The sequence below is a fragment of the Nestor notabilis genome, unplaced genomic scaffold, assembly GCF_000696875.1.
Source record: "Nestor notabilis isolate BGI_N333 unplaced genomic scaffold, ASM69687v1 scaffold23190, whole genome shotgun sequence".
Classification (NCBI taxonomy): domain Eukaryota; kingdom Metazoa; phylum Chordata; class Aves; order Psittaciformes; family Psittacidae; genus Nestor; species Nestor notabilis.
This window is the reverse complement of record NW_009910031.1, coordinates 898-4,764: the sequence shown is the minus strand read 5'-3', so window position 1 is coordinate 4,764 and position 3,867 is coordinate 898. Positions and strand designations below refer to the sequence as shown.

Below are 3,867 nucleotides of genomic sequence, written 5' to 3'. Positions count from 1 at the left end.
GAGTGTGGTGCGTGTCCAGCCCCTGAGCATCCTCATGGCCTCCTCTGGACTTGCTCCAACAACTCCATGTCCTTCTGATGCTGGGGACCCCAGAACTGCACCAGTGCTGCAAGTGGTGTCTCAGCAGAGCAGAGCAGAGGGGCAAAGTGTGAGTATTCAGTGTCATGCTCCAGAGGAAGCCAAGGAGAGTGTAATCAGTGCTGGAGGGTGCAGGATCAGGCTTTCCCAGGGCTGACATTGTGAAGTGCCAAGCCAGGGGGGCTGCAGAATTCCTAATCTCAGCGTTCCCTGCTGCATCCCTTCCACTTTCCAGCCCACTCCCTTTCCTCCTGCTCTGCCTGCAGAGCACCTGCACTCCTTCAGGACAAAGCGCTTTGGCTGCTTGGGCCCCGGATTGGGTTAAAACAGCATTGAGGCCCCAAGCTGCTGCCTGCACTCAGAGTTGAGCTGCTTTTCTGGCAATACACTGCTCTGAGAGAGGGAATGGGAGGAATGGAAGGAATGGAAGGAATACCTATGCTATGTCCAGGTAAGCCCAGACGAGAGCAGGGTGCGCAGGGTACACAGGCACTAACACAAAAGCTGTGCTGCAGAGCGAGGATGAGCAGTGCCTGCAGAGAGCTGGGGGGTGAGCTGGCTTCAGCCCTCAGTACCCTGGCTCGCTGCACAGACCAGGGGCAGAGAAACAACCTGGAATGTCATGGGAGCCCTGGGCTGTTTGCAGGGATCTGGGGTAAACTGTGTGCCAAAATTGCCATGAAAACACTGTACTGGGCGGGCTGAGGCCTGAGGCTCTTGGTGCAGGGCTGGGTAGAGCACTGCGATCGACAGAGCTAATCCAGTTTGTGGTGGGTGAGGATTTGGTCTATGGAAGCAGATCACTGAGGAGCTAACGTGACTACACATATTTAATGTCACTGTGTGGTCACATCAAGGCATGATCAGTGTTTCTTCTGCAGAAAACCAACATGAAACACATTGGTAAGAGCAAAGTATGTGCATCATTGTTCAGGGGAACGATACTGGGAGGCTGCAAACCCAAACCTGATAGGAGGAAGTATACAATTAATCCTGCAAAGGAGGATGGACAAGCTCCTTACTCCCACACTGCAAATCCCAAACAGGAGCAATACGTTATTAATGAGTCTCTACTCACAGTATCATAGAATGGTTTGGGTTGAAGAGACCAACCCCTGCCCCAGGCAGGGACACCTTCCACTAGAGCAGGTTGCTCCAAGCCCCTGTGTCCAACCTGCCCTTGAACACTGCCAGGGATGGGGCAGCCACAGCTTCTCTGGGCACCCTGTGCCAGCGCCTCAGCACCCTCCCAGGGAAGAGCTTCTGCCTCAGAGCTCATCTCAGTCTCCCCTCTGGCAGGTTCAAGCCATTCCCCTTGGCCTGTCCCTCCATCCCTTGTCCAGAGTCCCTCTCCAGGTTTCCTGGAGCCCCTTTAGGCCCTGGAGCTGCTCTAAGGTGTCCCCTTGAGGAGCCTTCTCTTCTCCAGCTGCCCCAGCCCAGCTCTCTCAGCCTGGCTCCAGAGCAGAGCTGCTCCAGCCCTCGGGCACAGGCAGATATTTGCCATGTCGATGTTGCATTATGCCACGTGGAGCTCTGGGTTCCACCGCAGCAGCCCAGAGAGCTGGTCCTCCCCTTGAAAGCAGGAGCAGTGTGTGTGTATGTGGTTGCACATGCTCGTTTTACCCAGGAGGAAGCCATTCCCTCTGGCTGAGCCCTGCCATGGTCCCTGCTGGTGCTGGCTGTTCCCTGCACAGGAGGCAGTGGTTGCCAGCAGCCTGTCAGCCCTTCTCCTCCAGCCTGGCTCATATTCATCATGGGCAATGTGGCCTCTCCTGCAGTTTCAGCTCCGAGACTGTTTGCTGCTGCTCGGTTTGCTCTGAGCATGCTGTGCCTGAAGTAGATGATATGACACATGAGGGTGAGGACTTAGAAATGGTGCCTTTCCTTCACCTGCACGTTAAATTCCTACTTTCTGGCTTTCCTCTACAACAAATATTGACATTAGTAATAGATGAAAATAGGGATTTCTGCTGGCAACAGGGATGGTCAGTGTGGGAGGCTCCGAAATCAGCCCCAAGTGCCCAGGAGAGCTGTGATGTGCCACACCACAGTGCAGTCCAGTCACACCAGCTTCTTCCCTATTGCTCTCTGCGACAGCACAAAAGCAGATGGGGCTCAGTTTAACCTTCCTGCAGCCACAGAGTCAGCTTTAAAAGCTCTTCTGGCGGCTGATTAACCCCCAGATACACCAGACTCAGCCGTCATCTCCTCTGGGGTTGGTGTTTTCTCCAGGTAAACACAGCCAATCCCCGTCAGCACCATCTAAACTGTATCACCTATAGTCTTTAGATGCTTGCCCTGCTCTGGAGCTGCTCGGGCTCCCTGGCATCTGCTGCATGCACTGTGGTGCCTTGGAGCTAACTAACCAAAGTCCTCCCATGGGGAAGTGTTTGGAAGCCAGCTCATCCTGACTTTGGATGCATTGGCAGGATCCTAAGAAGTTTTAAACCCTCCACGCTGTGGTTATTCCCAGTAAAGAAATTACAGGCTTAGACTTTTATCCTCTATGAGGCTGTTTTATCTGTTCTTCAGGGATATAATCATAGAGGAAGCACTGACATCTGAAAGAATGATAATTCTGCTGTTATCAGAAGGGAAAATCCTGCTTTTAATCATAGCTGAGCTGATAACACAGGGTGTGGGCATGGCATGGAACCACCTCATGAGGTTCAAGGTTTCATGTACAGAAAGAGCCTTTCTGCTCTGATGGCAAAAAAATCGCCATTCGGGATGATTTAAGGCTTTCATTAAGCACATAGGAAGGGAAAAAACGAGGTGAGAATTGAAGCATTTCAAGTATGAAGTTCCATTTTAACAACATCTCTTACTGCCTTTCCAAATAGCGACAGAGGGTTTGTAAGAAATGCTCTTTGGAGAAGCATTTAACATGCCCATTGTCCCTTTGTTTTGGGGGGAAATGAAGGATATATGGCCCGGAGCTCGTGTTATGCTGGGCTTTACCTCCGTTCCTTGAAGACACAACACAAAGGAAGAGAAGAGAGCAGCAGAGGGATGAAAAGCAGGTGCTGCGCCTCCCGCTGACTCTCGGGTGCAAATTCGCTGCAGGAGAAACCCTTGTCAGCTCTCCCGAGATGTGGAATGATGTGTTTGAGTCATCTATTATGCCTGATTTCCCCACTCTGTCAGCAGCCAGACTCTTCTTCTGTACCAGAAACAACCTGAAGAGAGTCATTTAGAGATAACAGAAGACCTACATTGACTTTTTTCCTTCTTCTTATCTCTACCTTCTGTTGGCTTCTACCAGTAATTTACTGTAATAGACCAATTTAAAGGTTCATTTCCCCACACGCGAGTCAGACCTCTGGACCAGAGGCTATGTTTGTGTCTGCAGACAAGAAAGAAGTCCCTTCAGGACAGGGACCAGAGAGCTCTCAAAGGGGAGAGATGTCACACTGAGATTTCTAAGCTTCCTTGTGGTGGATCATCCCCTTCTATATGCACAGTTTTCAACAACATCCTTTGCTGTGCTGCTTGGGTACCCTAAACTACCTCCCCACATCTTTGTCATCCCTCCATTGCATCTCGCTCTCTCTTCAGTCTCTCCACCTCCCTCAGGAGGCTGTGCTGTTCACAACCCCCCTTCACATCCAGTGTCTCCTGGGCAGCAGTCCCACCGCCCCCTCCTCATCCTCCCAAATCCTGGCATCCCTCTGCAGTGCCTGCTGTCACTATGGCAACCTGCATGAGGATGTGCAACGGGATGAGGATGCACTGCGGGATGAGGATGCACTGCGGGATAAGGATGCACTGTGGGATGAGGATGCACTG

At 51.8% G+C, this 3,867-nt stretch overlaps 1 protein-coding gene across 1 annotated transcript in view; it reads left to right on the top strand.

Moving 5' to 3' along the window:
* The window catches only part of KCNE3 (potassium voltage-gated channel, Isk-related family, member 3), a gene marked incomplete at its 3' end in the record, with an annotated part of 9,894 nt that overhangs the window by 5,414 nt on the left and 613 nt on the right, over positions 1-3,867 (top strand). The gene's annotated exons all lie outside the window — the stretch shown is intronic.